This window comes from Erinaceus europaeus, chromosome X (assembly GCF_950295315.1).
Source record: "Erinaceus europaeus chromosome X, mEriEur2.1, whole genome shotgun sequence".
Classification (NCBI taxonomy): domain Eukaryota; kingdom Metazoa; phylum Chordata; class Mammalia; order Eulipotyphla; family Erinaceidae; genus Erinaceus; species Erinaceus europaeus.
In genome coordinates this window covers 22,564,369-22,587,124 of record NC_080185.1, presented here as the reverse complement: position 1 = coordinate 22,587,124, position 22,756 = coordinate 22,564,369, and positions in this window count along the sequence as shown.

Sequence of the window (22,756 nt, the reverse complement as noted above, 5' to 3'; positions counted from 1 at the left end):
TAATAAGGACAAGGGACTGACATACTTTAACGATGATTCTTTAGTCATTATCAGGCCACCCTATCACCTGGGACCCTAGTCAGGGAACCCCTGGGTTTCCCACACAGACATGATGGGCCTAGACCTCTAGCAGATCCCTCTAGCCACTGTCACTGGTCATCTCCATCAGGAACAACACAATGGACCCCTTTGTAGGCCCCCATATGACCTGCCCTCAATGTGGATCAATAATGGTAGGGAATGTTCCAATCTCTGAAGGGAGGTTGGGCAACATACTCTACCTATTTCCTGAGGAATATGAGCTCTGATATTAGTGCAGACTGGAATTTTCCTAGCCATGACAACAGAATGTGAGCACAGGGATGCCAAGGTTACATAGGCTCTTGTGCTGAATATGGGCCCCAGATCAAACTGATGGGGTTTACAGTTAACAATATTTATATAATTTCTCCATATTTTAGAGCTACTCTCTTCCATGATCCAGATTTCTAGTCCTATTTCCAACTATGACACCATTTCTCCAGACAATAACCTGGGTCCCCTGCATTTTAGATGTCAGGCTCAGGCAAAGACTAGTAAAGTCATGGGCCCTCTGGAATATGCCTAAAACAGACCTACTAGCTTTTTCCAAAACAGAGACCCCAAATCTTCATCTGCAATATTCTTGCATTTAAGTTTATGATTAGTAAATTATTTGTTCCGCATTATATCTTAAGTCTTTTTCAGCCATCAGGTTCCAAATGATACCATCATGCCAACTCGACTTCCTTGGGCAGAAAACCCTACCATGTGTCTTGGAACCTTGCCTCCCAAATCCTGCCCCACTAGGGAAAGAGAAAATCTGGGAGTATGGATCGACATATCAGTGCCCATGTTCAGCGGAGAAGCAATTAGAGAAGTCAGACCTTCTACCTTCTGCACCCCACAATGATCCTGGGTCCATGCTCCCAGAGGGATGAATAATATGGAAGCTATCAACGGAGGGGACTGGATATGGAGCTCTGGGGGTGGGCATTGTGTGGAAATGTACCTCTCTTATCCTGTAGTCTTGACAATATTTTTATAAATAAAAATAAAGAAAGAAAAAAAAAGATTTCATGTTTGTAAAATATTTTTATTTTATATTTATAAAAAGGAAACACTGACAAAAACCATAGGATAAGAGGGGTACAACTCCACACAATCCCCACCACCAGAACTCCATATCCCATCCCCTCCCCTGATAGCTTTCCTATTCTTTATTCCTCTGGGAGTATGGAACCAGGGTCATTATGGGGTGCAGGAAGTGGAAGGCCTGGCTTCTGTAATTGCTTCCACACTGAACATGGGCATTGGCAGGTTGATCCATACTCCCAGCCTGTCTCTTTCTTTCCCTAATGGGACAGGGCTCTGAGGAAGCAGGGCTCCAGGACACATTGATCAAGTTGTCTGCCCAGGGAAGTCCAGTTGGCCTCATGGTAGCATCTGGAACCTGGTGGCTGAAAAAAGACTTAACATATAAAGCCAAACAAATTGGTGACTAATCATGAACCTAAAGGCTGGAATAGTTCAGATGAAGAGTGGGGAGTCTCCTTTCTGTAGATAGATAGTAGGCCTATTTTGTTGTATTCCAAAGGGCCCATGACTATACTAGTTTTTTTTTTCTTCTGAGCCTGCCATCTGATATGTAGATGGACCCAAGTTATTGTCTGGGGAGATGATGTCATGGCTGGAAAAAGGGCTAGAAAGCTGGATCAGGAAAGAGAGTAGCTCCCAAATATGGGAAAGGTGTATAAATATTGTTAACTGTAAACCCCATCGATTTGATGTGATCTGGGACCCATATTCAGCTTCGGAGCCTATGGAACCTCTGCATCCCTGTAGATCTGAGCTCACATTCTGTGGTCATGAGTAGGAATGTTCCTAGCTGCCTCAATTTTAGGACCCATCCTCCTCAGGTAGAACACAGAGTCCCAGGGTCATTATGGGTTTTATAGAGAATGGGGAAAGTTACTGCTGTCTTAGACTTGAAGAAGGCAATAGATAGTTATTGTTATAACCAAGTTATTTGGGAGTTTGGTTTATTTTGAAAATCTTATGGTTAGGGTTTACTGTACCATACAAGACCTTACCATGATTTATGCCATTTAATGCTATTTATAGATAACTGTATCTTATATCTTGTCAGTTATCTGTAAATAGTATTAAATGGCATAAATTATGGTAAGGTCTTCTATAAAAACCATATTTCTTCCAGTCCTGGAACCTCTGGGGTGTGGCTCGTTTCTTTCATGCTTCATCCATACCATTCATCCATACCATTTGACAGTGCATCTGCTTCTCTCAACCAAATCAGTGCAACCAGTACCGCCTCTACATGTTTCACTCTGAACTGTGTTCAGAGATGCCAGGCATAAGAAGTCAGTCCTTCAGCTCCATTACTCTGCCACCAAGTTACAGTTGCTACCATGAAGCCAACCTGACTTCCCTGGAGAGATGACCTCACTGATGTGTTCTGGAACCCCACCTCTCCAGAGCCCTGCCCCACTAGAGAAAGATAGAAACAGGCTGGGAGACAATAACTTGGGTCCATCTGCATATTAGATATCAGGCTCAGGCAAAAACTAGTAAAGTCATGGGTCCCTTGGAATATCCTTAAATAGACCTACTAGCTTTTTCCAAGATGGAGACCCCCAAATCTTTATCTGCAATATTCTTGCCTTAAGGTTCATGATTAGTCAACAATTTGTTCTGCTTTATATCTTAACTCTTTTTCCTCCACCAGGTTCCAGGTGTTACCACCATGCCAACCTGACTTCCCGGGCAGACAACCCTACCAATGTGTCCAGACCCCTACTCCACTAGGGAAAGACAGGAACATACTGGGAGTATGGATTGACCTGCCAATGCCCATATTTAGTGGGGAAACAATTACACAAGCCAGACCTTCCACCTTCTATACCTCATAAGAATTTTTGTCCATACTCCCAAAGAGATAAAGAACAGGAAAGCTTCCAATGGAGAGGCTTCAGGAGATGGTGACTCATTGGGTAGGGCCCATGCCTTCCAAGTGTGAGATTGGCTGTGCCACCAATAAACACCATAGACAACACCAAGGACCAGAGTGACTGGTGGAGTGGTGTTATATGTAGTATGTCTCCTTTCCCTCTCTAAGAATATAGAATAAATACCAGAATAGAGAAACAGCTTAGCACCATGGCTCCTGAGGTCCTGAATTCATTCCCAGTACCAAGCTAAAAAAAGGGGAGGTAGGGAGAGAGAGAAGGAGATGAGAGAAAGAAGAAGAGGAAGAAGAGTAAGAGAAGGAGGAGGTTTACTAAAAGGATAAATGGAGGGAAACATCTACTCTCTTTCTGGAAATGAAAGCCCCTGAACATATTTTGAAATTCATTATTTCAGGGGGCCGGGTGGTAGTGCACACATTACAATGCATAAGGACCTAGGTTCAAGACCCTGGTCCCCACCTACAGGGGGAAAGCTTCACAAGGAGTAAAGCAGTGCTACAGGTTTCTCTCTACCTCTCTATTCCCCTTCCCTCTAAATTTCTCTCTATTCTGTCTAATAAAATTAAATAAGTAAAGTTGAAATGCATTATTTGGGATTGGGAAGGCAGCATGATGGTTATGAGAAAGACTTGCATGCCTAAGTTTCTATATCCTAGGTTCAGCACCACTGTGTCAGAGCTGAGCAGTGCTTCTCTCTCTCTCTTCCCTCTCTCTCCTTCCTCTCTCTCTCTCTCTCTCTCTCTCTCTCTCTCTCTCTCTCTCCCCTCTCTCTCTCTCTCTCTCTCTCTCTCTCTCTCTCGTTCCTTTCTCTATGTGTCTCATTAAAACAAGCAAAATGTAAACAATGAAATTCAGTATTTGGAGGATTCTAGGTTAGTAGTGTGATGCATGGTGGTTCTTGAAGAGTGCCTTAGAATTGCCTGTGGGGGTTGTTAAAGCACAGTTTGCTGGGTTCATTCCCCGCACATTCTAATTAGCGGACAATGACTATGGAATGCAAATGTGCGGGTTTTTTTTTTTTTTTGCAAATGTGAATTTCTATCAAGTCCTAGTCAATGTCATTGATTTTAGGATGCTTCCTTTTTTAAAAAAATTTATATTTATTTATTTTCCCTTTTTGTTGCCCTTGTTTTTTCATTGTTGTTGTAGTTAGTGTTGTTGTTAGATAAGACAGAGAGACATGGAGAGAGGAGGGGAAGACAGAGAGGGGGAGAGAAAGATAGACACCTGCAGACCTGCTTCACTGTCTGTGAAATGACTCCCCTACAGGTGGGGAGCTGGGGCTTGAACCAGGATCCTTAGACCAGTCCTTGCACTTTGCGTCACGTGCGCTTAACTTGCTGCGCTACCAACCAACTCCCTTTAGTATCTTTTCTTTAAGGATGTCTAGTCCAGGAATTCTGCTCATTAAAATCAGTTTAATGAATAAAAAGATATCAGAAATGACTTGTTTCCCCAACTTCTCATCGTTATTTTGATCCTGCTGTTTTGAATTTATACCGTAAGACTCAAATGTTTACAGAAACATCATTCATAATGACTTCAAAGTGGAAATTACCCTGTATCCACCTATCAGTGAGTGGATAGGCAAAATATGTCCTCACCAAGCAATGGACAACTCAGCCTCATAAAATAATGAAGTATTATAAGGAAGATGACATAAATGAACATGGAAAACAGTATGTAGGTCCAGGGAGACAGTTTAGTCTGTTACAACACCAATTTTCTGTGTGTGTGTGTGTGTTTAGTTTTTTTTCTTTTTTTTATTTAAGAAAGGATAAATTAACAAAACCATAGGGTAGGAGGGGTACAACTCCACACAATTCCCACCACCCAGTCTCCATATCCCATCCCCTCCCCTGATAGCCTTCCCATTCTCCATCTCTCTGGGAGCATGGACCCAGGGTCATTGTGGGATGCAGAAGGTAGAAGGTCTGGCTTCTGTAATTGCTTCCCCGCTGAACATGGACGTTGACTGGTCGGTCCACACTCCCAGTCTGCCTCTCTCTTTCCCTAGTAGGGTGGGTCTCTGGGGAAGAGCTCCAGGACACATTGGTGGGGTCTTCAATCCAGGGAAGCCTGTAGTATGTCTTCTTTCCCTCTCTAAGAATATAGAATAAATACCAGAATAGAGAAACAGCTTAGCATCAAGGCTCCTGAGGTCCTGAATTCATTCCCAGTACCAAGCTAAAAAAGGGGGGGGTGGGGAGAGAGAGAAGGAGATAAGAGAAAGAAGAAGAGGAGGAAGAGTAAGAGAAGGAGGAGGTTTACTAAAAGGATAAATGGAGGGAAACATATCTACTCTTTTTCTGAAAATGAAAGCCCCTGAACATATTTTTTTAGTTTTTATTTATAAAAGGAAACACTGACAAAAGCCATAGGATAAGAGGGGTACAACTGCACACAATTCCTACCAACAGAACTCCATTTTCATGACTGAGGCCCCAGAGTTCCCAGACTCAATCCTCAGCACTATCATGTGCCAGAGCTGAGAAGTGTTTTAGTCTCTGTCTCTCTCACTGTTTTTTTCTTTCTGTCTCTAATATTATTATTTGGGATTGGGGAGGCAGCATGATGGTTATGAAAAAGACTTTCATGCCTAAGTTTCTATATCTTATGTTCAGTCTCCACCACCACTATAATTAAGAGCTGAGCAGTGCTTCTGATAATATATAAATGCATTTTTAAATATTTTATTATCTTTATTTGTTTATTGGATAGAGACAGCCAGAAATTGAGACAGAAGGGGATCATAAAGAAGAAGAGAGAGACAGAGAACCACCTACAGCACTGCTTCATCACTCACAATGCTTTCCCTGCAGGTAGAGAGTGGAGGGGCTTGAACCTGGGTCTTTATGCATTGTAGCATGTGCACTCAACCAGGTGAGCCATTACCTGGCCCCCATACTAATATCTTAAAAACCAAATAATATGTAAAGTGAAAGAAGTCAGATACAACAAGGCTATATATTACATGGTTTTAAGTATTAAATGTACAGAATAGGCAAATGATAGAGCCAGAGCTGAGGTTGATGCTTATGGAACCTGGTGGGGTTGGGAGGAAATAGGAAATGGCAGTTAGTGACCAAGGGCTTCCTTCAGGGGTTGATGAGATGAGCTGGAATTAGAGTGGTGATGACTGCAAAATCTTGTGAGTCTGCCAACAACCACTGAGTCAAACCCTTTAAAAGAATGAGTTTTGGGAGTCCGGCGGTAGCACAGCGGGTTAAGGGCACGTGGAGCAAAGTGCAGGGACCGGTGTAAGGATCCTAGGTTGAGCCCTAGGCTCCTCACCTGCAGGGGTGTCGCTTCGCAAGCGGTGAAGCAGGTCTGCAGGTGTCTGTCTTTCTCTCCCCTTCTCTGTCTTCCCCTCCTCTCTCCATTTCTCTCTGTCCTATCCAACAATGACAAGAACAATAATAACGGCAACAATAAAAAACAACAAGGGCAAAAAAATAAAATAAATAAATAAATATAAATATATTTTTAAATGTTTTTAAAAAATGAGTTTTATTGAATGTGAATCATCTCAATTGTTATATTTATTTATTTAAAACTAGGAAATGTTTATATATATATTCATTGGATAGAGACAGATAAATGGAGAAAGAAGGGGGAAATAAAGAGGAGGAGAGAGGGGTCTAGGCAGTGGCACACCTGGGTAATCATACATATTACAGTCTGTAAGGACCCAGGTTCAAGCTCCCGATCCCCACTTGGAGGAGGAAAGCTTCACGAGTGCTGAAGTAGGGCTGCAGGTGTCTCTTTGTCTCTTTCCCTCTCTATGTCCCCTTCCTCTCTCAATTTCTCTCTGTCTCTATCCAGTAATAAATAAATAAATTTTAAAAATAAATAGAGGGAGGGAGGGGGAGAGAGAGAGAGAGAGGAAGTGAGAGAAACTTGCAGAACTGCTTCGTCACTCATGAAGCTTACCCTATCCTACAGGTGTGGACCAGGGGCCTGAACCCAGATTCATGCACATGACCCAGGTTTGAGTCCAATCTCCGAACTCTGGGGGAATATTTAGTGCTGTGGAGTCCTCCTCCAACCTCCTTCTTCTTTTTCTCCTTCTCCTTCTCCTTCTCCTCCTCCTCCTCCTCCTCCTCCTCCTCCTCCTCCTCCTCCTTCTTCTCTCTCTCTCTCTCTCTCTCTCTCTCTCTTTCTCTCTCTTCAGGGATTCACTGCTTCAGGCTGAGATTTTCAGGAAGAATTTGCAAGACAGAGAGGGAGGAAGAGGTTTTTGGGAAGGAGAGAGGGAAAGAGAGGAGAGGGAATTAGAGACAGAGACTACAGCACAGGGGCTTCTTTCAATGTGGTGGGGCTGGATTCAAACCTGTGTTGTGCATATAGCAAAGCAGGAGAGTGTTCAATGAACTGTTTCATTAGCCCTGTCTCTCTCTGTCTGAAAAATTCTGTCCAGAGTGGTAAAAGCCTGGTGATGAAGTAAGAAAGAAAGAAAAAAGGAAGGAAGGAAGGAAGGAAGGAAGAAAGGGAGGGAGGAAGTCAGGGAGGGAGGGAGGAAGGAAGGAAGGAAGGAAGGAAGGAAGGAAGGAAGGAAGGAAGGAAGACTGATGTGGGGAACCCAAAGTATTAATGTTTATTTATTAATTTTGATAGAGAGAAATTGAGAGAGAAGGGGTCATAGAGAGGGAGAGAGACATCTACAAACCTGCTTCACCACTCATGAATATTCTCCCCCTGCAAGTGAGGACGTAGGGACTTAAATCCAGTGCTTGCACATGGGAACATGTGTGCCAAAACTGGTGTGCCCCCCCTCCTCCCTTCATTTCAATCTTTAAAGTAATCTTCCTAGTTGGTAGCCAACATATTCCTGAGATTGGAGCAGTGTAGCTTTACACCACCTACAAAGATGCCAGTGCTGACAGAGGTTATGGAAATTTTAATGTCCAGGGCTTGTATATCTGCAGACCAGTGATTTCTGAATCTAATGAGACAAATCATCTTCTAGGAGAGGATTCCAATTCTTGGTTATAAACAGATTCAGATCTGAGTTGGTGCTGAACATCCATTTCTTATTTATTTATTTATTTATTTATTTATTTATTTATTTAATAGAGACTGAGAAATTGAGATAGAATGGGGGTGGAGAGAGAGAGAGGGAGAGAGAGAGAAGGAGAGAAACAGAGAGAGACAAAGACCTGTAGATCTGATTCAATGCTTGTGAAACACCTCCCCCTTGAACATCCATTTCTTTCTTTTTTCTTTTCTATTTTCATTTGAAAGGACAGAGAAAAATTGAGAGTGGTGGGAAGATAGAGAGGGGAAGAGAAAGAGAGATACCTGCAGACCTGATTCACCGTTCATGAAGCATCCCTCCTGCAGGTGGGGGCGGGGGTGGGTTCCACCTAGATCCTTGCACATGGTGATACATGCACTTGACCAGGTATGCCACTGCCCGGTCCACCATCCATTTCTATATAAATACTTGTAGTGATTTTGATATGCCAGCAAGTTTAGGAAACACATTTTTAGACAATGGGGAGCCACAAAGGGCTTTTATCTGTTTAAACGAAATTTATGTCATTTTCTGAAATGTCTCATTGTCTCAGAAGCTTATTAGAAAAGTTAATTAAATCAGTGTTTTAATTCAGCACACATATTTTCCGAAGCGCAATGAAGTGTTATTATATTTGAGTTATGTTGAACAATGGGAAGGGGATCTGTGTGTTTGTAAAGTCCATTTGATGTTGAGTCTAATTATGTCTCTGTAGTTGGTTCCCACAGTGAACAGATGTGGGTTGATAGCAATTGTAAGTCTTTTAACTGCTTTCTCATAGTTTCCACCCCCTTGTTCCTTTTTCCCTTTTACCCATGTGTGGCACAATTCTAACACTTACATCACTTATGCAGCATTTTTAAAATTGGAAAACTTTTTCCTTTCCTGACAGCTATACAAAAATTCAGTAAACAGAAAAAAAAAGTTAACTTCTCCATACACTAGCCTAGTTCCCAGAAGGAATTGTTGGTGTCAGAACCGGACTTCCAGATAAGTTATATGTTTCTACAAAAATGGACTAAAATTCCATTTCTGTCTTTTGCACTTAATATGGTAAATACCTTTTTCATGGCAGTGCTTTAAAATCTTTATTTATCTTAATGACTAGATGATACTTCATGTTAAGTATGCACTGAATTGTCATCTGTTTTTATGGATAACATGCCTTTTTTTTACGTTGTAGTATAGATTTGAACATCTAAAAACAAATAGGCAGATGTTAAGAACAAGAACAGAAAGGGGAAATATAAAGTAAAACTCAGATAGGGTCAGGTACATTGTGCCAAAGCAAGGACACTGGGGAAGGAGGCAAAGGGGCTGTGGGGGGAGGGCTTTGTGGTACTGGTGCATGATGATAGAAAATGATCCAGGGGCTGGGTGGTGGCGCACCTAGTTGAACGCACACATGAGAGTGCGCAAGGACCCGGGTTCAATCAAACCTTCAGTCCCCACCCACAGGGGGAAAGGTTCATGAGTGGTGAAGCAGGGCTGCAAGTGTCTCTCTGTCTCTCTCTCTCTATCTCCACATTCCTCTCAATTTCTGGCTGTCTCTGTCCAATAAATAAAGATAATTTTAAAAAGCTTTTTTAAGAAAGACCTTTAAAAAAAAAGGAAAGGAAAGGATCTAAGTTGGGGGTGAGAGTATTTTACAGGCACCTGTCATGGGGAGATGAGAAATTTTACCCATGTGTCAATAACTGTACTGTAAACCATTAAACCCCCTCCAATAAAATGAAAAAAATGATTATAGTAGAAGAAAGCATAGCACATGGTTGTAACCATGGTTCAAGGAGACTTTCTTAAACCATAACAAAAAAATCCAGAAATTATAAAGAATATGCAATCAAACAGAACAGCAGAAAAGTCAAAGTGTTCAACAGACACCACTAACAAAGTTAAAACATATACTAGCAGATTGGATTAAATAGTTACAACATACAACCGAACTAATAGTCATACTGTATAAACAGTTCATGGAAAGTCTTAAGAAATATTCAAATTCAATAGGAATATGAACAACGGAAATGAGTCAATTCATGGGAAAGGAATAAAAGGATCCCATAAACTTATGAAAGACTACTTAACTACACTAATTAAATAAGTACGCATTAAAACAACAACGCTGTAACATTTTTTACCTATTAGGCTGTGCAAAAAGTAAAGGAGACTAATAGTACCCTGTTTTGGCTAGAGTATGGGAAAATGGTCACTGACACTGTACATACTTTATGACCCAGAAGTTGCACTGCCAGGACTATGATTTACAGAAATAGCACAAATGCATAATGCAGAAATAAATAACCAAACATGTTTCAACTGGGATATGGCTAAATAAATAATAGTGTAATAATATGCAACTTGTTAAATGAATGAAGTGGGTATGCATACTTTGCCATGACAAAATAACCAAGACGCAAGTTAAATCAAAAAAGAAAATTGCAGAATGACATTTGTTCTGTTATCTTAAATTTATCAATACATTTTTGAAAGAATCTATTGTATTTGTGCTTGTGGTACGTATTTATATATGATGTGTGATGTATATGAAACATACACACAACACAGTTAAATATAACTAGAAAAATATCTGGAGTGGGACCAACAAAATAGTTCTGCTTTGCCATGTATTCAACCTAACTTCAAACCTAGTCCCCCTACATTAAAGGAATTCTCAATGCATAACCTTTCTCTCCCCCCTTCTAAAAATAGATAAATAAATATGTCTGGAATGTTAACTGTGATGGCTGGTGAATAAGACATACACTTTTTTTTTTTTACAAGTTTGAAGTCTCCCCCCATTTTTGTTGCCCTTGTTGTTGTTGCTATTGCCATTGTTGTTATTGGACAGAATAGAAAGAGATTGAGGGGAGGGGGGTGAGAAAGATAGACACTTGCAGACCTGCTTCACCAGGTCCCCCCCTGTAAGTGGCGGGCCAGGGACTCCAATCGGGATCCTTAAGCCAGGTCATGTGCTTAGTGCCAAGTGTGCTTAACCAGCTGTACTATCGCCTGGCCCCTTTCAAGTTTGAATTTTTTTGACAATGAATGAGTCAAGGATCCTTTCTGAAAAAATATATGTAGATATATGTAGAGTAAGCTGTATGCATATCTAGAATTTATATCCTAATGTGTGTGTATATATATTTCACCTGGAAGTTGTGTTGTGAAAGTTGATAAATTTAGAGCAAAATGTACAATGCTTAGAGATAGATTTTAGCTTCATCTAGAGAGAAACAGATACCAAGAAAAAGGATAAATGACAGAGAAACAGTCAAAAGGAAAATCTATAGGACCTGACAACTAATTATATGTAAGTGCAGTGATAAAAGTGAGTTAAAAATAGCTCAGTCACCGAAAGAACTTGGAGCTACTACTCATCTGGGTTGGGAAGCCAGGAGAGCAGATTTTGACAGGGAAAATCCCAACTCCAGGTCTAAACAAATGTATCATTTTTTATTATGTATACATCAGAAATCACTTCAAAACTTAGTGGCATCAGATAACTACAGTCCATGATTTTGTGTGTCCAGAATTTATACTAAGCAAGGCAGGGTACACCTGTTTCTGCTTCTTGATGTATTTTCTCTCAGCTGGATGATACAATGGCTAAGATCTGGAATCTTCTAATGGCTCTTTTTTAAAATTATGCATATATATTTAACTTAAGGTGTAGCAATAGATATTGATGAAACATTTTCTTTTTAATATTTATTTATTTATTTATTTGTTTAACCAGACTGTTGCTCAGCTCTGGCTTATAGTGGTTTTGGAAATTGAATTTAGGTTCTTTGGTGCCTCAGACATAAAAGTCTTTTTGCATAGCTATCATGCTATCTTCCCAGTCCCTAATGGCTATTTTATTCACTTGTCTGATAGAGTATCTGGTGGAGGAGTAGCTGGGACTGATGGTCAAAATAGCAACATGTCGCTTCTTTATGAGGCCTGCATTCTTCACAGAATGATGGTTGAGTTCCAAGAGGATACTCTGACACACACAAGTATATACACAGAGTTAGGTAGAAACCATATTATTTATTACTGACCTTGAACATCTCTCAATATAGCACACCATTGGTGAGTACAATCAAAAGTCCCTTCCCTGGGATTTTAGGATAGAAATCACAGACATACCCCTCCATCTCCCAATGGGCATAATGGTAATCACATTGTAAGATTATGTGGGTGAGAGAACTGCTGTTAGAGACAGCTATATAGACATACCTGTCAACATTACATTATGTCTTTGTTTAATTATTTATTTGATAAGACAGAGAGAAATTGAGGGGAGGTGATGGAGAGCAGAAGAAAGAGAGACATCTGAAACACTGTTTCATCACTCTTGAAGCTTTTCCCCCTGGGGGCTTGATCCTGGGCCCTTGCTCATGGAATGTGTGTACCTAACTAGGTGAACCAACATCTGACCCCCATCTTAAGTCTTTACCTATAAGTGCTCAATAAATAAAGACAGCATAATAGAGAAAGATTCCTGAGCTCTTTAAGATAGCACAGAAGATTCCCTAGGATCTGACTTTTGCCTAACTCTTAGATTTACTTGTCCACTCATTCTTTCACTAGCATTTTAAATACCTTACCTGAAGAAGTTTCGACCATGAAAGTATGAAGTGTATATGACACAGTGGTCCCTGTATACAGTTAAGGTGTGCAGTAGTTGGTCCCACCTAGGTTTGTGCATGTTAAGTCTACAGTGTTGGCATGACAACCAAGTCACCCAGTGTTGCATTACTTAGAAGTCTCCCTGTTGGTAAATACTGCATGACTATACAGAGTATACCACATTTCCAGAAGCCCATCAACACACTATCTTAGGTCAAGTTTCCTTGGACACAGAGCCTGAGGTAAAGAGCTGTGTCCTTCCGTGTCCTTCTGTGTCCTGTGTCCTTCTCTCTCTCTCTCTCTCTCCCTCTCTCTCTCTCTCTCTCTCTCTCTCTCTCTCACACACACACACACACACACACACACACAGACACACGGCTATCAGAAAGAAAGAAGTGAGGGATGTAAGATAGGGTAGGAAATGGAGTCAAGCAAGGGAGGTGGTCTCATTTGGGTCTAGCTTTGGCCTGCTCCTGGAAGGACAGATGTCCCTAAAAAGCGACTGATCCTAAATCAAGCGGGGGGGGGGGGGGGGCTATGTCAGCCAGTCTCTGGCTATAGGTTGGGGAGGAGAGGTGGGCACACTGCCTATATGGCCTGTTGCCTAACCTTGGGGCCACAGTAGCTCTCCCTACCCAGGGCAGTCTTCCAGTGTTGAGAGTTTAGCAGCCCAGGGACCAAATCAGCTGAAGATGGAACACTGAGCTCTTAAAAGGCACCAGCAGAGGTCATCACACACTCATTAATCTGTGTCAAGGCCCCAGATGGACTCATACCCCTTCTCCTTTTCTTCAGTGCTCTCACTCACTCTTTAGGGCCAGCTACAGACTATATCCTTCAGTGCTCTTCGGCTAGAACCCTGGGCAATTCTGCCTCTAGCTCAGTGTTTTGGAACCCTCCTTCCCCGGTGGAGCCGAAGCTCTGCAAAGCAGGAAGCACAACCTGTTCATTCCTGTGCCCCAGGCACTTAGCAAAATGCCAAGTAGAACAGGTCTAAGTAAAGATGTGGCAATCTGACCCCTAGCTGAGTCAGTGATTTCTTACATAGCCATGGAAAGTTCTGTCCAGATCTCTTCTGTCCCCAGTTGCAGGTGGGGAAATTGGGGTGGGGGTAGAAAGACAGAGAACTATTATAGTACTGCATTTGGGATGAATTACGTAATTAATGACAAACTGCAGGAGTTCTGGCCACACCTAGGTACAAATACGGATCTACTATTGTTAATGATACATTTTGATGGACATGTTCTAACAGGGTTTAAATGTCAACCTTTTTTATTTCAACAGCTTTAAGAATATGGAGGATGGGGAGCGGGTGGTAACACGGTGGGTTAAGCGCATATGGCACAAAGACAAGGACTGGCTCAAGGATCCTGGTTCCAGCCCCCAGCACCCCACATGCAGGAGGGTTGCTTCACAAGTGGTGAAGCAGGTCTTCAGTTGTCTATCTTTTTCTCCCCCTCTCTGTCTTCCTCTCTTCTCTCCATTTCTCTCTGTCCTATCCAACAATGACAGCAATGACAACAATAACAACAACAACAACAACAAAAAACAAGAGCAACAAAATGGAAAAAAACAGCATCCAGGAGCAGTAGATTCTTAGTGTAGGCACCAAGTCCCAGGGATAAACCTGGAGGGAAAAAAAGAAAAAGAATAGGGAGAATGGTGAAATCCAAGCTTTAGGAAGAGTAACATTTTTTTCTTTGTTTTTGTTTGTTTATTTTGTTTTGTTTTGCTTTGCTTTATTGGTGAAAATGGTTGGGTTTAAGAGTTGTTGACAAATTCTCTATGGGTCAAGTCCTCCCACAAGTTCAAAGAGAAACTAAAGGTGCGCTGTCAGTCAGAGTTAACTGAGACACAAAGGATCTATGCTAAAAGAAAGGCAGAGTGTCAGTGTCTGGGAGGCAAAATGGCTCCAACACCTAAAGGCCTGGTGGGTACTGGGGAGCAGTGGATGACTCCAGGATGCTGGAGGTGGGAAAGCTAGAAGCAGGTGTTCAGTGTGTCATACACTCTCTGTGTAGGTCATGTCCCCACATCTCTACAGGCAGAGTGAGGATGTCTTCACTCTGTGGGTTCCAGATGTTCCATTCAACCGGGGGCATTGTGGGGGGGGGGGTGAGAAGATGACAGTGAGTCACAGAGAACACACCACAAAAGAGCTGAAGGGGAAGGCCTGATGGTGGTACATGTAGTAAGGCATACATGTTACAATATGGAAGCCCCCAGTCTCCACCTACAGGGGGAAGCTTCACATGTGGTGAAACCGTGCTGCAGGTTTGCTTTTTATTTCTCCAAGGTTATCGTTGGGGCTTGGCGCTTGCACTATGAATCCACTGATGCTGGCAGTCATTTTTTCCATTTTGTTGTTGTTGTCATTGTTGTTGTATAGGACAGAGAAAAATGGAGAGAGGAGGGAAACACAGAGGGGGAGAGAAAGATAAACACCTGCAGACCTGCTTTGCTGCTTGTGAAGCAATCCTCTGCAAGTGGGGAGCTGGTGGTTCAAACTGGGATTCTCAGGCCAGTCCCTATTCTTTATCTCTCTGGGAGTATGGACCAAAGATTTTTATTGAGTGCAGAAGGTGGGAGGTCTGGCTTCTGTAATTGCTTCTCCACTGGACATGGGTGTTGACAGGTCAATCCATACCCCTAGCCTATTTCTATGTTTCCCAACTGGAGTAAGGCTCTGGTGACGTTGGGTTCCAGGACATATTGATGAGGTTGTCTGCCCAGGGAAATCAGGTTGGTGTCATGGTAGTATCTGCAACTTGTTGGCTGAAAAGCATCAAGATATAAAGCGGAACAAATTGTTTGATAATCAGGAGCTTAAAGGTAAGAAGACAGCATATGAGAGTTGTAGTCTTTATGTTGGAAGAAGCTAGGAAGTCTTTTTCAGGTATATTCTAAAGAGTACATGACTTTACTAATTTTTGCCTGGATCTCTCTCTCTTTTTTTTTTTTTTTTTTGCCTCCAGGGTTAGGGTTATTGCTGGGGCTTGGTGCTGGCACTACAAATCCACTGCTCCTGGAGGCTGTTTTTTCCCTTTGTTGCTGTTGTTGTTTATCATTGTTGTTGTTATTATTGTTGTTTGATAGGACAGAGAGAAATTGACAGAGGAAGGGGAAGATAGAAAGGGGGAAAGAAAGACAGACACTTGCAGACCTACATCTATGCCTGTGATGCAAGCCCCCTGCAGGAAGGGGGTGGGGGCTCAAACCCGGATCCTTACTCCGATCCATGTGCTTAGCGCCATGTGTGCTTAACCCTCTGCGCTACCTCCCCCTCCCATCTCATTCTTATGTATAGACATGTCCACATCTATTTGGCTAAGGTTCTCATGAAGGCTGGGAATGAAAGAAAGAAAGAAAGAAAGAAAGAAAGAAAGAAAGAAAGAAAGAAAGAAAGGGAAAGGAGGGAGGGAGGAAGGACTCTGGAGGCTCAGGTATGAGAGTCTCTTTGCATAACCATTATGTTATCTTCCTTCTACCTAGTTATTTCTATTTGAGTCTCCAACAAGTGACTGTAACTCACCCTTTCCCTTTGCATGCAGACTGACGCTTCTATTTTTCTGTCAGGGCTTCACTGGGGCTTTCTGCATGATTCCACCCCTCCCAGGTAAAAGGTGAGAGAGATCATGAACAGAGAAATAGATAAAGATGGAGAGACCCTACAACTGCTCTTGAAACTTCTCCTTTATGTGATGTCCCATACGGTGGCTGGGGGCTCAAAACTGCATCCTCACACAGGGTCAGTCATGAACTCTGCTGAGTGAGTTACCTCCCATAAATGTGAGGCTTATGCTCTACCACTGAGCCACCTCCCCAGCCTGGTTTGTTTGTTTTGCTTTATTTTGTTTTGTTTTTTTCTATGAAAGAGAGAAGAGTGGGGTAGGAGATAGCAGTCTCATAGAGCACATAAACTACTATGCACAATACCCTGAGTTTGAGCCCTGGTATCACATTGGGTACCAAGGATGGCACCACACAATGCTGTAGCCCCCTCTTTCTCTCTCCTCTCTCCTATTTCTCATAAAGAATAAAGAGAAAACAGAGGACCATGTAGTGGTACACTTGGTTGAGTACACACATTACCATGCTCAAAGACCCAGATTCAAGCTCCCTGTCCCCGCCTACAGGAGGGAAGCCTCACGAGTACCAGAGCAATGCTACAGGTGTCTCTCCATATCTTGCCCTCTCTCTACACTTCTATCTCTATGTCCAGTACATAGTAGATATGTAATAAAGATTTGTGGAGGACCCGGTAAATATAGCTCACCGGCATAGTGTGCTGCTTTGCCATGTACGTAACCCAGGTTTCAGCTTGGCCCCCCCACTACACTGAGGGAAGTTTCAATGTTGTGGCATCTTTTCCTCTCTGTTTTTATCTATATAGAGAGCTGTTGAAGGACCAGGCAATGGCACACCTGCTGAAGTGCTCAAGGACCCGAGTTCAAGCCCCTGCTGCTCACCTGCAGGAGGGAAGCTTCATGAGCAATGGAGCAGGTCTGCAGATGTCTCTCTTTCTCTCTCCCTTTCCATCTCCTCTTACCTCTCAATTTCTCTCTATCACTATCAAGGATAACAATTTTTAAAAATAAAGTATTTATTTATTTACAAAGAAAGTAAAAATCATTGTTGAATGAAGCTCCACATGTATTTCTTCATGTGTCTCCTGTTTCAGTGAGTGGTCCTGCAATGTTCTCTGCTGTACTGACGACCTGTGACTTCTTCCTTTTCCTCACACTCACTGTCCCATAAAATTGGACGGTACCTAATATTCTTACTATCTAAGGGTGCCAGGCACTCATGCACTTCTCTCTGTGCCTTGTCACTGGCAATTAGGCCTACCTCACTCACAGGGACAGACATCCAAGGCCAGGCAGTGGCACACCTGGTTAAGCTCATGTATTGCAGAGCACAAGGACCTGAGTTTGAGCCCCCCTCTCCATCTGCAGGGGGGGGACACTTCATGAGCAGTGAAACAGGTCTGCAGTTGTCTGTCTTTCTCTTTCTTTCTCCCTCTGTATCTCCTCCTTCCCTCTCAAAATTCTCTCTTTCCTATCAAGTAAAGAAAAAGGAGGAGGAGGAGAAGGAGGAAAAATGGCTACCAAGAGTGATGGATCTGTAGTATAGGCACAGAGCTCCAGTGATAATCTTGATGGCAATAAGAAAGAAAGAAAGAAAGAAAGAAAGAAAGAAAGAAAGAAAGAAAGAAAGAAAGAAAGGAAAAGAAGGAAGGGAAGGAGGGAGGAAGGAAGGATCGAAGGTAGGTCCAATTGGCCTTCTGGATCCCATCTTTTCCTTTGGCTAAGCCACTTTTTTTTCATTATCTTTATTTATTTATAGGATAGAGACAGCCAGAAATTGAGAGGGAAGGGAGAGGAGAGAGGAGAGAGGAGAGAGGAGAGAGGAGAGAGGAGAGAGGAGAGAGGAGAGAGGAGAGAGGAGAGAGAGAGAGATCTGCAGGCCTGCCTCAGCATTCCAACCCTGCAGATGGGGACCAGGGGTTTGAACCCAGGTCCTTGTGCACTGTAATGTGTGCGCTTAACCACCCGGCCCCACTAAACCACTTTCTATGCTGAAGACAGAATAGTATTCCCTGAGCACTGTCTGCTAAGTCCTTCATAGCTTCTCCTTTGCTCCCAGGATTCAGTTTTAACTCCTGAGAGTGCTCCCCTTTGCCTTCATCAGACAAAATGGAAAGTGGGTCAGGAGACGATGATGATGATGATGGTGTGTGTGTGTGTGTGTGTGTGTGTGTGTGTGTGTGTGTGTGTGGTGAGTCTCAGTCTTCCTCCCTCCATCATTCCTCCCTCTTCCCAGTCCCCACCAGTCTTCCTTCACCAGGCTAACTGCTATACTTCCTGTGAGTGACAGCTTCAGAATCAGAATCTCTGGGAAGTATCTGCTGTGTGTCCCCTGACCACTCCACTCTTTCTAGAATAGATGTTCCTTCTTGGTGCTCCCATCCCACGCATTCTTTCTTTCGCTGCACTGAACACAACACTGCACCCACTGTTTTGATAATTCTCTACACTAGAATTTACTTAGTGAAGTCATCTATTCTTGCTTTCACTCAAACCTTGTATGGAGCTCTGCCTTGTGTTAAATTGTATCAACACCAGTCCACTTAATGCCCCGAAGAACTCTATGAAGTATTAATATTATCACAACTGTGCAGAAGACGAAGTTGAGGCTAACTGCCCCAGGCTACATAACTAGTAAACAGCAAAGTTGGGAAGTTATCCCTCTTGACATAAGCTTTTAACCTTTGCCATATGCTGTTTCCCTCCTTCACCAATGCATTGTCATCATTACTCATGTCTGTCACGCAGGAGGCCACCCAAGAAATGTTGGGATAAAAGAAAGATTGAGTATGGTGGGAAAAAAAATGTCCTTGAGCACTTTGAGAAGGGAAGAGGTGATCACAGATTAAGTCTAGGAGTCAGAGAAGCTGAGGGCAAGTAGTACAAGGGGTAAGGAAGATGCCAGAGGGAGTGATGACAGCTGAAGTGACAGAGGAAAGGGGAACCCAGAAAAGCTAGTGACAATTATTATAGTCTTGCTGTCACAGAGGACAATGTAGGTACAAATCAGGGACTGGGCCAGTGGAAATTAGCCACTAGAAACTATCAAGTAGCTTTAGAAATTTCTGGGGAGCTAACTCAGATTGTGTGGGCTCAAGAAGACTGAAAACCTGCCAGGGGAGGTAAGGTAGGGATTTGAGAGGTAGAAGTAATCAGGCTTGCCAAGGTCTTTTTTTTCCTTAAATATATTTGTTTATTTACCCTTTTTTTTTTTCCGATATAGACAGAGAAGGGGCCAGGGGCAGGCTACAGCATCGAAGCTTCCTTCAATGTGGTAAGGACCGGGCTTGAGCCTGGGTCACAAGCATGGCCAAGGAGTATACTACCCAAGTGAGCTACTTCACCAACCCTGTTTATTTACTTATTAATGATATTAATGAGAGAGAGAGAGAGAGAGAGAGAGAGAGGAGGAGGAGGAGGAGGAGGAGGAGGAGGCTGGGTGGCAATGCAGCTGGTAGAGTGTGCATGTTGCCAAGCACAGGGCCTGGGTTCAAGCCCCTGGCCCCCACCTGCAAGGAGGGAAGCTTCACAAGTGATGAAACAGTGCTGCAGGTATCTCTCTCCTTCTCTATCACCCCTTCCCTTATCAATTGGTCTTTATCTATATGAAATAAAAATAATTAAATTATAAAAAAGAGAAAGAGAGAGCACCAGAACATGGCATATGCAATGTCAGGGATTGAACTTGGGACCCCAAGTTTGAAAATCCATCGCTCTACACACTGTGACCCCTCTGTGCCTCTGGGGTTGACTCAGTAAGGTTTGTTTGTTTGTTTGTTTTGTCAAGATGTGATGATTTGGACCTTCTCAAGAGGCAACATATCTTTGGACAGCAGGCTGTGAAACCACCCTCACCAAAAACAAAGGGTGTGCTGTCTGGTGGCAGTATGCCCCTCCCCCACCCCTCCAAAAAGATGAAACGTAAACACCAGGCTGGCGAAGTCAGTGCTCATTTGTACTGAAATAAATGAAGGTCAAAAGAGCAATACTTATTTGGGAGAACTTCCTTTCTGAGGTGGGGTGGGGGGCAACTGGCAACCAGGATGTGAGAGAGGAAAGGCCTGGAGAGAGATCTGGGGTGGGTGGAGGGTTTCCAGGGGACTGACTTCAGGCTATCCATGAAAGGAAAACAGATAAAGAGCAGGGGCATGAAGAAGAAAAGGATACTATCTCTCAGTGTGAAACACTCACCCGCCCCCATCACCAGCAGGAGGAAACAAGCCAGGAATCATAGAGGCTTCTGTACTTGAAGTACTACAGGTGTCTTTGTCTCTCTTCCTCTCTATCTCTGCCTCCCCTCCTCCTCTCTTAACGTTTTTCTGTTCTATCAAATAAAGAAAAAGAAAAAAAAAAGAAATATAGAAAGAAAGGAAGGAAGGAAAAATGGCTGCCAGGAGTTGTGAATTTGTTGTGCAGGCACCGAGCCCTGGTGGCAATGAGAGAGAGAGAGAAAAGAAGAAGAAGAGGAGGAGGAGGAGGAGGAGGAAGAGGAAGGAGGAAGAGGAGGGAGGAGGAGGAGGAGGAGGAGTGAAGGAGAGAGGAGCCCTAGTTCACAAATGGTAAACATATATAATTTATAGACAAAAAATATCTGAAAACCTTGTATGTTTTCAACTAAAGAACAGCCAAATCAGCCAGTCAACCCCTTCCATATATCTGGTGGACTGGAAGTTGAACACAAGTACTTGGAAATGACTTTAAGAAAAAGTAGGCAAGGTTTGTTTCCAGGTAACACCCCCTCCCACTTCTCAACTAACAGAAGATAAAATTCTTAGGAATCCCCCTCCTATCTTTACCTCATGATGTTAACTTCTAGGTCAGCTTCTCTCCTTGAGGCACAGGGAGGGTGCAGTCCATGGTTTGCTTCTAATCCAGAGACTACGACAAAGGTAGTGGATGTCACTGGCACGAATAAATTCTATGAGGATTCTTGTTAGCAGACTGGCGTGAGAGATTTCCCTGCTGGCCCTGAGAAAGCAAACAGCCCTGCTCTGGAAAGGCCACGTGGTAGGGCAGTGCAGCTGCAGGCCGACCTGAGCACAGCCAGCAGCCAGCAGCCAGCCCAGCTGCAAGGCATTGAGTGAGTCCTTCCAACCACCTGCATGAGCTTGAGAGCTGATTCTTTCCCAGGTGAGTCTCCAGATGAAAATACAGTCTGGCTGATACATTGATAGCAGCATTCTAGGACAGAGCAGGAAAATCCATCAACATCATACTCAGATCCCTGATCCATAGCAATGGTGGGGGTAAATATGTATGTTGTTTTAAGCTACTGGATTTGTGGTACTGTTCTCTAGCAACTAGAAAGTGAGTGCACTAACCCCAGTTGGGGCATTGCTTTTTCCCGATGGCATTTACACATGCTGAAAAGGAAAACATATATTATCTGCCACCTTTCTGACCCCAGTCATGCACCATGCATCTTACTATTATGATTGGCAGAATTTTTGCACAGTATTCCTCAGAGCCCCAGATCTTCCCCTTTCATCCTTGGCATCTCCTCCATGAACCTTTCTGAACACCTAGACAAGACCATTGCTTCCATTTTATTTTGTTCTTATTTGCATCACTGTTTTTGTCTCTGAATCGTAGACTGTCAAATCATCTCTCTGAAAATCCTTTTTCAGAAAATGGGCATTGAATGTGTGTACATAACCCATAATATAAAAGGACAGGGAAGATAACATAATCATGATGCTAGACTTTCATGCCTAAAGCTATGAGGTCCCAGATTCAATTCGCAGCACTATCAGAAGCCAGAGCTAAGCAGTGCTTTGGTTAAAAAATAATAAATGTATAATACAAGGCACATGTAAATGTTGTATATGATCAGTAACATAAAGAACATATAAAAGCCATACAAAACTATAATACAAAATACCTATAGCATGATGCATATAATACAAAAACATGCATTTCTATTTTCTTCTCAGAAAAATAATCCTTAGTAAAGCTCAGGCCAGGATCCCCTGAATTACTATTGCTGTCGTTTTATTTTCTGCTCAGTTCTGGCTTATGGTGGTGCTGGGAACTGGGTTTGGGACCTTGGAGCTTCAGGCATGAAAGTCCTTTTACATAACCGCTATGCTGTCTTGCCAGCCCTCAGGATTCACTTTTGTGTGTAACATGTTGCTAGAAAGACACACTTCCAGGTTTTAAAACTATGTTACATGAAGCACTGGACCAAGCTTGGTGAACCACTCCTTGAGCCCCCTCTCCATAGAGATAGATCAGAATCTTCCTTTCTGTTACCCTAAGCTCGCAGAAAGCTTCATTTTTCCTTTCCCAAAATTTTAATGTAGACCTATCCACCACAGTTATTTCAAGGACTCAACCAGACTAACCGGGTGACTGGCACTTCACATGTGGCCCATAACTAAGAGTGGAATCTCGGTCGCTAAACCTCCCACGTGCAAAGGTTGTGCAGACAGACGGTGGAATTATCTCTGGCAGGCCAGTACTTCAAAGACCGCAAGGCACCTGTTGAAGCCCGTGCACACAGACGCCTTGTCTAAGTAACTGTGTTTAAG